The sequence below is a fragment of the Ursus maritimus genome, unplaced genomic scaffold, assembly GCF_017311325.1.
Source record: "Ursus maritimus isolate PB19 unplaced genomic scaffold, ASM1731132v1 scaffold_8, whole genome shotgun sequence".
Classification (NCBI taxonomy): domain Eukaryota; kingdom Metazoa; phylum Chordata; class Mammalia; order Carnivora; family Ursidae; genus Ursus; species Ursus maritimus.
The window spans coordinates 35008520-35021035 of NW_024426996.1; the positions used below are offsets into that span (position 1 = coordinate 35008520).

The 12516-nt window shown below is 42.3% G+C and overlaps 1 pseudogene; it reads right to left on the reverse strand.

The window, feature by feature from the left end:
- Nucleotides 1-231: 231 nt before the first annotated feature.
- Nucleotides 232-704, reverse strand: LOC121101512 (annotated as a pseudogene).
- Nucleotides 705-12516: the final 11812 nt, after the last annotated feature.

Below are 12516 nucleotides of genomic sequence, written 5' to 3' on the forward strand. Positions count from 1 at the left end.
CTGGATTCTTTGACAGCTAATAAATTATATGAAATGTCCTACTTGTGCTTTTGAATATTCTGCCTCTAAACATAAGGTTTACTTGAATAAACACATATTCCAATCAGTAGCATGACCTAATGAGTATACTAGCAAGTGTAAAACAATTAAATGTCTCAAATGGATGGATTCATATCTGCAAACCCATCTTTTCCGCTTTTACTTCTATTTGCATTTCTTTTTGTGATATATTTATTCCCATGACATAAGTTTTTGTTTCTTCAGTTCCTTCCAGCATAATTTTTTCTCTGTTCAACCTCCACCTGTGCTTTAGGAACTTTTGTTCCTTTTCAATAAGGACCCTCTTTATGTGGCTGGTGGTGCTCATACATAAGTTAATTTAACCAAGAACTCTTGTGTCCAACGGCACATCTTGGGAGCTCTGTTCACCTGGTTATGCTCAATGCCTAAATAATTTACATTTAAACCTGCACTTATATTTAGGATCAGTGTTCCTCTGCATTTTTAAGCATAGGTAGCAAAAATTCAGCACTCTATCTGCCACCAAACCTGTGTCCAGTGCCCCTGTTTGGAATTGTACTATGACAACTCTACCATCATATGACAGAATGGCATACATTGCTTAAGGAAAGTAACATCTTTCAAATATTTGGTGGCTTTACAAATATGCATGCCCTGATAACTCAGGCAGTTTCACAGGTGTTCTTGAACCTGAAGATTTGAATCCCTTGATTTGCATGTTTGTTGGGCCAACTAAGTGGGAAGCATTTTCCAGGGAAGCATTTTCCAAAATCACCTTGGCAGCATACAGGAAGAGAATAAAACCCATTTTTAATGGTTTTCCTAGCCAATTCACCTAATGTCTCATCTGCCTTAGTTAACAAAGGATTACCACAGTGGACATTCAGGTTTTCACTGCCTTTTAAGTGAGTCTTTCCTTCTTCAAGCCAACTATGTGTCTGTCCACAGAGGATCTACAATATCGTTACTGACTCCACTAAGCTGGAGGTAGTAGATTGACCTAAAGCCTGGTACCAAAAATTCAGACTGTGGTCAAAGGGAAAGGATCCAATAGGTAAAGAGAAGGAAAAGTGGTAACTGGGGTAGGGGCATCCAACTAGAGCAGAATCCTAGTGATATTCAAGGTGCTATTTCTTTTTCTGATGCCTAGGTAAATCTCCATTCTTTCCTAAGATTCTTTAGGTGAGAAACACAACCTCCCAATATATTAATCATTTTAGCCTAAAGCTAGCTGGAGGTGTCTTTGCAATTAAAAGAGATAATGAATACATTCATTTTACTAAATCTTATAAGTTGAATTTAGGTCCACAAGATAATTGAAATGTTATAAAATATGCAGCATTTTGGAATGACTTAAATAATATTTAACTGTCACACATAAAAATTTTTGAAAATTAAGGTGAAATTTCACTGAAAATACCTATAACTCAAAAAATGATTGTGCATTTTTTCAAAAGAAAATGGTTGCCTAAGCTGTTCTTCCAAAGTCGACTACAGTTAGTAATATGATTAAAACTCAATAGACAAATTCAGCTGAAGAGTTAAAGCCAATATAAAGAAGAAAGTCTATAGATATGCACATGTTAACCCAAAACTATTTCTCAATAGACTCTTTGTCCACTCCTTGAAGTCATGATCAGTATTCTGAGTCAAGGTTCAAGCAACAACCATTAGCCATGGACAGACAAATCAAGAACATTGAAAATTTGAAAAAAACAGAAGACATAAATATAAACCAGTTGAGCCTTCCATTCTTGCCAGAATAAAATCTAATACAAAAAGATGACCATCAGTCAGGACCATTTACTCTTATCCAAAAGTATCTGGAAGAGCTCTGAGGAGAGGAAAAGGGGAAAAAATACCAAACCAAAACAAAACAAAACAGGAGACTGTTGAAAAACTTCTTACAGGGTCAGCTGTCAATGGAATGCATTTTAGTATTCAGGTTACCCACCCATGCAGAACATCAAAAACTGGGCTTGAGTCTCTCCCCTATTCTCACAGGCTCAGGCTACTGTGGAGCCACTGGGGCTGTCATGAATAGTAACACACTCTGCCTCTGCGGGACGCATAAACACCAACACAAGCTGATCAAACAGAAGGGGGTGTCGTTTCTACTTGGCTTTCATTTTCTTGAGTCATACTTTAAAACACTTAATTCTGGTACAATTTAGCAACTCAGCTGTCCAACACGCAGCTTATTTTTTCATTCATCTTTACCACCTACCATGTTGTTGTACAGTCTTTCCGCTTTAACATAAATGCTGGATAATTATAGGTATAAGTCACATATCTTAATAACTTCTTTTATTGGCAATCATCATGGACATACAGATGTTAATTTTAAAATTTGGACTTATTTATGACCCTTTCAAAACTTCTGGTCTTTAAAGCAATTTTGGGATTTGAATTTTAAGGGTTCATCTACATTTATCGCAATCTCACGAGGACTTGAACTTTAGGATTATAAATCTTTTAAAAGCATAGAAATCCTTAAATCGTGGAAGTTTATGATGACTTGATTTGGTTACAACACTGTAGGAAATTCTGATGCAGTTAAAGCTCTAAGAGCTGCTGATGCCATGCGAAAAGATGATGAGGAGTTTAATTTAAAATGTCTTAAGTTAAATTGTTACTTTCATTTTATACGTGATTTAAAGTCAATCTTCAGACACAGCACTGGGTGGCTGTCAAAAATATTTTCCTGTCAGGATTATATGATTTTTGGTGGGGAATTAGTAGCAGAGCATAACATTTTAAGATTAGGAAGAAAAACTCAAAAATAGGTACTTAACAAAAGGTTAAAAAAGAAGAGAGGGAAAGAACATGGGAAAAACAAAAAGACACATGAAGCCTTTCTCAACTGCTTAAGAAAATGCTATTGATTTGCATAGCTCATCAAGAACTCTTCAATTAAGAAAATGATATTTGATTTAGCTAAATTTTCTTACTAATGGTACTTAAGGACATTTCTGATAATACTGTAACTAATAGTAATAGCGACCATTCATTAAATGTTCACTCTATCAGGTATTTTTCTGTTTACTTCCTATTCCCCTCCCTAAACCAGCCATGTAGCTTTTATTACTTTTATTTTACAGATAGAGATGACAAAGCTAGAAAGTTGTGGAGCTGGGACTGTATTCAAGTGCCTCTCGTTCCAAAGGCCATTTCTGAGACGTTCATAATTAGGGACAGTGCCCATCTAAGGAGTATAATTTAGTTTCTACAATACTTGATCAGTATTAACCAAATGGAGATGATAAGTACTGCAATACTGATTTCATAGTGGCAGGCCTACGTCAGAAATTACACTAGCCATAGAATATATCCCGCTAAGATGTATATAATTTATAAATAACACATCTCTAAAGTTTTCACATAGATGTCAAAGTGGCATTTAGAAGTATTACAGTTCACCAGTTAAACTTCAGCAGCTAGTAAAGCTAGTCTCTTTGTGGAGCCTCCCTTACTCATTAGGCATATTACTACTCACAAACAAACTGAACTACACCATATAATTACCCCAAAGATCCTTTTCACTGAAAATGGCCTGTTGTAGTGCTTGGATAGTGATTAACAGACTGAGTGCAGTGAGTCGTCTTGATATCGCTTCAGAAAAGTGATTTCCTCCCTAATAATTCCCAAGATACATAAATATTCAATTAGGGTCTTTGAAATCTAGTTTTAATTGGGCATTCATGCTCTACCCAACTTCAAGCTTAGCCCAAGCTAAGAAAGGTATTTTATTAGTTCTTACTATAAAAAAAAAAAATCCCCATTAACTCTTCATTAGTTTTAAAGTGGGAGGGTAAAATAAAGCCAAGATTATCTCTTATATGAAATTTTTAAATTTAAAAGCATTTTAAGACATACTGTAAAGCAATGAGGTGAATGCTTTCTGAATCACATGGGAAGTTGATTAAAGTTTCCTGGGACCCTCCTGAGACTTAGTAAAAGTAAGAATAATGATAGTAGCAAATAGTTGCATCTCTATTATTATGTGCCCAGAACTGTTTTAAGCCCTTGGCATGTATTTTCCCTTTAAATCTTCACAAAAACCTATGAATTAAGAACAACTGTATGTCCATTAAAATATATCAGGAAATTGAGGCATAGAGAGATCCAATATCTTACCCCAAAGTCAAATAATGTATCAAACCTAGGCAAATAGACCACAGAGTCCCTTCTCTTCACCACCACACCATTCTGTCTCTCCATACACGAGAATATCAAAACCTGGGGCCCAGATCTTAAATATTTCCAGTAGCTCCTCTGCTATTGTCAGCAAATTAGGCTGGAGACCTGCATTTTTAAAGTTTCTATTTCAGTAACTGGGAACCAACAAAAAACTAAAAACAAGCTTTCTACATTGGAAAAAGAATACTGAAAATGTCAAGTAATAAAATATCCAACCTACTTGTGTCTTTTTACAGTTTGAACAGTCTACTTATTTTCTTATCCTAGATGACTCCTTATATGGTCAGATAGGGTACAAGGAGACAAAAGTCAACACAAGAGGTTCTCAGACTCCCTGATTCCAGGATCCTTTCACATGCTTAAAAATTGACGACCTAAAGCAACTTTTGATTATGTTGGTTATAGCTATCAAATCAATATTTATGAACTAATATAGTTAAACTGGGAAGATTTTACAATACAAGAATATACAAGCACACATGCCATATGCCATCAGAGCAATGATGTCATCACAGTTCACATGCTTTCTGAAAAACTCCATGGTACACTTGTAAAAGTATGAGAGTAAAAGGCAAATAACATCATAGGATTGTTACAGAAATATTTTTTTACACTCTCCGAAAGGATCTCAGGGACCCACACATTTCCCCTGAACTCACTTTGAGAAGACAGAAATACCTGCTCTACAAAATAACTGACCCGCAAGTTTTACCAGAAAGAAATATTCAATTGGGGGATTTAATTTTCCATCTCAGAAATAATTTTCACAATACATAGAATTACCACCAACATCATTCCATCTAGATTCTTGAATAACATGGACCAAATGTTAACTTCTTCTAATATGTATATGTAATCACTCTTATGAAGAAATTCGTTAATATTAAACTAAATTCTTGTTTTAACTGTCAATAAGATGTAAGCAAGACATAAATTATTAAGATCTATAAAATCTGTTATGATCGAATATAAAAAGAACTCTGTCTTCACCCGCTCCCTAAAACAAATGGAGAATTCCAATTAATTCCGAGTACGATAGCTAATTTTGTTACGTATTTGTTAGTGCATGAGCACACTTCACAATTCTAAGAAAAATATCATACCTGGTTACTTATGCAGTAGAATTAATTTTATTGGGCCACAAAGACAGACAGAATGACATTAAAAGGTTTTGGGGGGATATATGCACATCTTAGGACTCATAAATGCTACTAGAGGCATGCTCACATTACTTTCTCACACTGGCCAATAAACAGCAATATCAAAATCACAATGAATGAAAAATAGGGATTTTTCTCCCCATTGATCAACAACTACACACACACAAAACACACAAATGGAGATAACAAAGGGAAAATGTCAGGAGGACCTTACTTACATTTGAATGTTTTAACTTACATTTTATTATAAAATAGAGTATTCTATAAAGAAGTTCATTTGCATAAAAGACTAGACATAAGCGTAACAATAGTCTAAATGTAAATATGTCCTTGAAGGCAAACAAAGGCTAAATTACAATATAGTCTCTGTCTTTAGGGTTTCTCCTTATGTGAGCAAATCCATATTTGAATGTAATGCAAATCTAAGAAATCTAAGGGAAAATAGCCATTTGCAAAACTTAAGGAAAGATCACCTCCCTCTAATTCCAACTGCTCTAGCCATCCACACCATGCTAAATTTAGGCTGCACAGCATTTCTCAAAAATTGCTCTTTGTTCTTAAATACAAAAATCAATCAGTTTTCCTTGCTGATTTTTGGGCAAAAATGCCCCCACTTGTAATAGTAACTGTCACTCCAACTTAGCAGCCCTTTTCAGAGAGTTTCAACCAATGGTTAAAGTGGTCCAAATGAAATCTGAAAAACAATCAAGTTTAGCATTATTTGACTCACTTCAATCCTTTTGCTTTTACACCATTTTTAAATCTCTTGTTTAGGATTTCCTCAGCTACAGCTCACCAAAGAACCAAAGGTAAATCAAGACCACAAAAAATTTGTCTTTCTTAATTACTAGAAACAATGCCAGCCACGGTAGCTGGAGCCAGTATGCCTTATACTTGCTATTATTCCCCGTGGAAAGGAATATTTAAGTCTCCCAACTGTAAAAAGATCATTAAGAAAATCTCCCATTCATATTTTTGAGGAGAGCTCTCAATCTGAAGGATAATCACACCAAGCCACTTAAAATGAGACATCAAAAGCATTTACCCATCAGGCAAATCACATGCTGGTTTATCACTCTTCAGGCCAGGGATGCCTGATTCAGCCTAACAGGTCTAAGAAATATTTAAATAGTTCACGTAAACCTTTATACTAATCACTCCTTCCATCCCAAGTTTATAGAAATAGTCCAGACAAGCATATACACCAATGCAGCAGGTTATTGAATATTTAGAGATACGGAAGTGCTACGGAATGGTATTCAAGCACTCTGACACATTCACCTTCAGCTAAAGACAGCACAATACACTGACAGACAGTTCTAATGACATCAGGACCTGTGGAATGTATGACTGCTAGGAAACACATGCTGCTAGGAAACAAAGAACAGATCTGATCAAATCTTCTAATGTTAAGGACTGGGAATCATTGTGATTAGATCTTCTAAAATGAGAGGACAAGTGTTCTTTAATCTTCGGAAATATTTACAAGTATAAAGATTGTAACACATATCCTCTAGAAATGAAACATATATATGAAGCTAGATTCTCATAAATTAAATCACAATTCTCTAAGTTTTCTATTAAGATGACAGTCACTAGCAATACCACATAAAAATATAACTTAATCAAAATCAGGCATCAATGATTCTGTATTTTTTTTTCCAGCCTAAGCTTTTTCAAGAAGTCAAGATCTTAAAAAAAAAAAAAGAAAGAAAGAAAGAAAGAAAGAAAAGAAATCTAGAAATTACAGTACCTAGAAAATAAGTACCATTTTACATTTACAGTGCTATACTTTTAAAAACAAAATAGAACATAGTCATTTGCACCAAACACCAAAGCAGTCAGAGCTAATCTACAACTACGGAATTTAATAGCTTTTAATTATTGAAACTGAAAAGCAGTTTAGCTTTTTAACTTTTTAAAGATTGTTTATCTTTGTACATTTTTTAACCCTTGCTTTGATTACAAAAAAAAAAATGAGTGGAACAAAGCTGAGAGATTTTTCACAACTATCCTTTTAGCTCCTACACAAATTATTTGAAAACCTCTTGGTGATGCTATAAAAGAACTGACAATTCCATCTGTAATCCACATACAGACAAATTGGGCGCCAGAACTTCAGGTCATCATTCAGTACCATTACAGACTGATAAACGTATCAGGGAAATCTGGCTAAATTCTGTTTAATCTCATAGGGAAATGAAGAACATTCTCCAAGTGAAAAATTACTAAAATGTTTCTTTGTAGATTTTGCAATGACATTCTTTAACTAGTGTTGATAGCCCATATGACACCAAATTAGCAGACCGCCTATTTATTTCAGAGCAAAGCACAGAAGGCAGTTTTTCCTTCCTGCCAGAGTCTATGCGTCTCCTCATTTCCCCAGCAGCTGGCTGGAAGGATGTACAAATCAGAGGTGCAAGAAGGCTTATACTTCCCAGTGAGTAATCCACCCAGGAAAGTAAACATAACCAGACACCACCAGGTTGGGCTCTAAAGGAAAGTGTGGCAGGGCTGCTTACACCGTTGTTTACAATGTGCTCCAACTACCGCAGGCAGGATCACACACAGGCACAGGGAGGAGACACCCAGAGGTGGGTCATACACCTAGAGTTCGCCCAATTGCTGTGATATCTCTGGCCATAAATAAAGCAGCGCACGTTTCTATCAGAGTGAGGGAAGTGACCGGAGAATTCCAAAGACCAGGGGTTATGATGGCTTTGACTCGGTTATTTGTCTGCTCGAGAGATGACTGTCCTATCCCTTGGTCCTCATCAGGGCCAATCTGGGGTGAGTCGAGCGCTGCACCAGAGACACGCGCCGCACGCATCTCGCGGAAGTGCTCCTGACTGGGGAGAGGGGACACTGTGAGGCTTCCTCGCAACCCCTATGGGGCCCCGCGGCCTCCTCAAACCAGATTTTCTAGTTAAGCGGATCCCAGGCGATTTCGATAAGCAAGCTCAGCTCAAGTAGCATCAGCTCTACCATCCCCACAAATATCTCCCGGTCATCCCCGGAGCGCGCAGGAACGCGCACACACTGTCACGCAAACGCCGACCGCACAGCCAACTGACCCTGGTAGCAGAGGTCACCCCCAAACCTACATATATATACACCCACCCATCTATAGCTGGGGGCCTGGCACGCTGCTCCGACAGGGGGCCGGTGGCGTGGGCGCGATGGCACCGACGCTCCGCTGCAGCCGGAGCGTCCCCTTCTCTCGTTGGAAGCTCCGGGGCGCCTGCCCTCCTACCTGTAACCCAGTCAACCGCGGACACCAATGCTCTTCCTACCCCGCCCTGGCATCCCGGCTGCCCGGATTCGTGCAACACCGTCCCCCGCCCCGTGCCCACTCCCAACACCGCGCCGCCCCGGGCCACCCACGAAAGTAACAGCTTCCTCCAACCAAAACCGCCTAACAAAAGCCTGGGCAAGCAGCTCTTAACCAAACTGCCGTGAAGGGAACACAACAGGCGGGATGCGGAGAGGCAGCACGGCTCTACGACTCAGGGGCGCGACCTGGGCAAAAGCGGCCCCTATGGATGCTCCAGACAGGCGTCTAGGAAGGATAGCCGGGAGCTCGCCGCCCCTCAGTCCCCATCACCCCAGAGCCCAGCTCTCACCCGATCCCTGTCGGCTATCCAGCCCGCTCCCGCCTCCAGCGGCATCAGCTCCGGCCGAAGGAGAGAAGGCGCCCCCTGGTCTGTTTTCAGCCCCCGCCAAGGGATGACACTGGGGGTGAGAGAGGAGGGAAAATTCCCGGGGTGGAAATTCCAGGTCCTATTCCCAGCGTGTTGGACTGTGAATGCGCCGGGTCTGTTCTCCCGTTCATCCCTCTCGGCCGCCAAATCGCCCAATTGCTGGAAAAACCTCGAACCCGTGCCAAACCCCAGTGCCCACCAGCCAGGAGGCTCCCTTCCCACCCCGCATCACGATCGGATGAGTGTGTGTGCGGGCGACTGTGTGAGGGCGAGTGTGTGAGTGGGTGGGTGAGTGTGCGTGAATCCCGCACCCCCTCGGTTGCCCGCCCCGCGGACGCCACCGCCTGCGCCGGGCCAGGACCACCACTATTAGGAAGAGTGAGAAGAATAAATTACCTTTCGTAACCGCCGGTCCTTGAGATCGTCCCATCAGTTGCTCAACAACCTGCAGCCGGGTGCAGTTTCCACAATCCAGCCATGGAGCCCGGGGAGAAAGACCGGCCGGCCCCAAAGAAGACACCCCACCACACGCGGCAAAGAATGATACCAAAGCGCAGAGAAGGCAGCAGGAGGGTGGAGACCCCGGCCAAAGAAACAACAACAAAAAGTCTCTCCTTCCCCCTTTCTTCTACTACACAGCCATGGAGAAAGGGCAAAGGGGGGAAAAAAGAACCAAATGTTTGTCTTCTTTACGTTTTCTCGCTTCAAACACACCAAGCGGGTAAAAACGGAGCAAAGAGAGAGGAGGGTTCAAATGTCTCTCCCAGTCCACAGTTGCACAACTTCGGAGTCAGGCTCAGTCCCCAGCAGCAGCCGAGAGACCCAAGCGGCAGCTATTAACATGCGGCAGTCATAGCTGAGGCTGCTTCTCCTGCTCCTGCTGCTGCCGCTGCTGCCGCCGCCGCTTAAGAAAAGACGCTGCTGAAGAGACCAAAAATCTTCCACCATCCCCCCAGCCGATCCTTATATCCAGTTCTCCCACCCCACCCCCTTCTCTTTCTTTTTCTTCTTCTTCCTCGTCCTCCCCTTTCCGCTTGGGAAAGGGAGCAATGGAATAGGTAGGGGGAGCCGCGACAGCCTGGGGTGGCTTCTCCGCCAAACCCGCCTCCTTCTCCCGAGGTTTTCCTCTGGCGGAGGGTCTCCTCTGGCGCCCGCAACCTGCGCGGAAAGCCGGAGCGAGGGCCACGCAAACTCCTTCCCGGGTGCACGGTGGGGGCGCGCGGGCGGAGCGGACGCCCGGCCGCTGAGGGCTGCGTCCCGGGGGTCGCAGAGCCCGGAGTCCGTGGGGTGGCCGATTAGCTCGCCGGCCGGGCCGGGCAGCTGAGGGCATGTGGGAGCTTCATCGCGCGGCCCCGAGCTCCGCGCCGCCGCCGCCGCCTCTTCGGTTCTTTCTCTTCTTCGACTCTCCGAGAGCGAGCAAGGCTCTGGCGCTCTCCACACACGCACACTCACACACGCGCACACACGAGCGAGCTCCTGCCAAAGCAAACGGTGCAATCCGCGCGCGCGCACACCCGGAGAAAGAGGACGGAGGCAAAAAGAGAAGAAAGAAAGGGGAGGGGGCGAGTCACAGGCGGCGGCAGCAGCAGCTGTCGGAGCGGAGGCAACGAGCAGTCCGGGAAAAACCAGCAGCGGCAACGGCGGCACCCACCCGGGCCAGCGGCAGCATCTGCATCCCCGCTCTTGGGAACTGGGGCGAGCGGTGCCGGGCGGACAGGCGACCCGGCGACGCGCCGAGAGCCGGTCAGAGCGCGGGCGCGCGGGGGCCGTGCAGCCTGCGCGCGGAGGACGCAGCCGGGGCCCGAGCCGAGGCCAGAATGAGCCGCGGGCTGGCTAGCGCCAAGAGCGCGGAGAGTCGGGGAGGGGGCTCGCGCTGGGGGGATGAGGGTGGCAGGTAAAACCCGGATCTGGAGTGCACTCGGGCTCCGCCGCGCGGACTCCACCTAGCTGCTCGGCAAACGCTTGGAGGTGGGAATGAGAGGGCTGCTACATAAGGCTTCCCTTTCAGGGTTTGTCAAACAAAGGGTACCTCTCCTCCCGCTTTGAGGCACGCTTCTCCCTCAGTCTTGCAGTGTCTCTCACTCCCCCACCCCACTTCTTCGTCTCTCTCTCTGTCTCTCTTCCCTCTCCTCCCTTCCTCTCGCCCCTCTCCCTTCTTCTTTTCCTCCCCTCCACCCCAGGTAAGTGAACGTCAGGCTGAAAGTCCTGCCAGTGTCTCTTTTTCTAGGTGCAGATTATTCCATATTTTCATTATGCCGGTACCGAGTCCCAATGCGTTTTCTGCCTTTGGTCCATTTTATGTTCCTTCAAACTTACCTCAACGTGCAAGTTCATTGCAGACTTTAAAGTATCCTCTGATATTCGGACATAGGGATTTAATGATTTTATTTCATAATCAGTAAAAATTACCATAACGGATATAGAATGGTGCCGATTCCAAAGCAATGCCTTCTGATGGAGGGGAAAGTCTGCTCAAGTTAACTGAGTGACCTTGGTCAATTACTGAGCCCCTTTGTGCTTTCTTTGTAAATGAGAGAGAGGGTTAAGCAGGTAATTTATGAGGTCTTTTCCTGCTCTAAAATTTCATGATCTGAAAAGACTAAGGTGTTATTTCCTATATCAGTAAATTCGAGTTACAATTATGGGAGAAACTAAGATTTATTATACACATTCAACAAGCACATTATATCCAAATTGTATTTGAATGTATATATTCAGGATAGTCTAATGCCCTTCCAGAACTCTTTGGCATAATCATACCCCAGTACATATGAAGAACCTAAAACCTCATTAGACTTAACAGACCATACCCAATACAAATGACTATCAATATCTCATTCGTTTTTCAAAGCTCAATTCTAGTGCCAAATGCTCCAGAGTCTTTTCTCACCAACCTCAATCAAAATAATCACCCCTTTTATTATATTCCCATAGCACTTTGATGGTATATCCATGATAACACCGGTGTATTTCGTTCTTCTTTTTTCTCGTTCTTTTAAAATAATGAGTTGCTTGTCTATACATCTCAGATTATAGGATCTTCCTTAAACGCAAATTCCAAATTTTAATCATCTGTATAACATAAGATTACTATGTATCCACAGTACTTTGCACATTATAATTCTTTTTTAAAAAGTGCGAGGGGGATTTCCTGATATTTCTGAATTCTGACCAACCAGATGTTCACACACTTAAATTAGGCTACTTGAATTTGCCTAATATAAGGCATCCACAAACCCAAGTACTTAAAGAAAATGTAAACTGACACCTGAAGTCACTTGTTACTTAAATAATTTTAGAAATAGACTCCAGCTGATTGTGACAAAAGGCTCTCATTTGTAAAGGAGGTAAAATGGAAACCCAGATAGATATATGTGAATTCATTTCCCAGGTGGATATATGTGAAAAAACAATAAAATAATAAAATGTGTAAT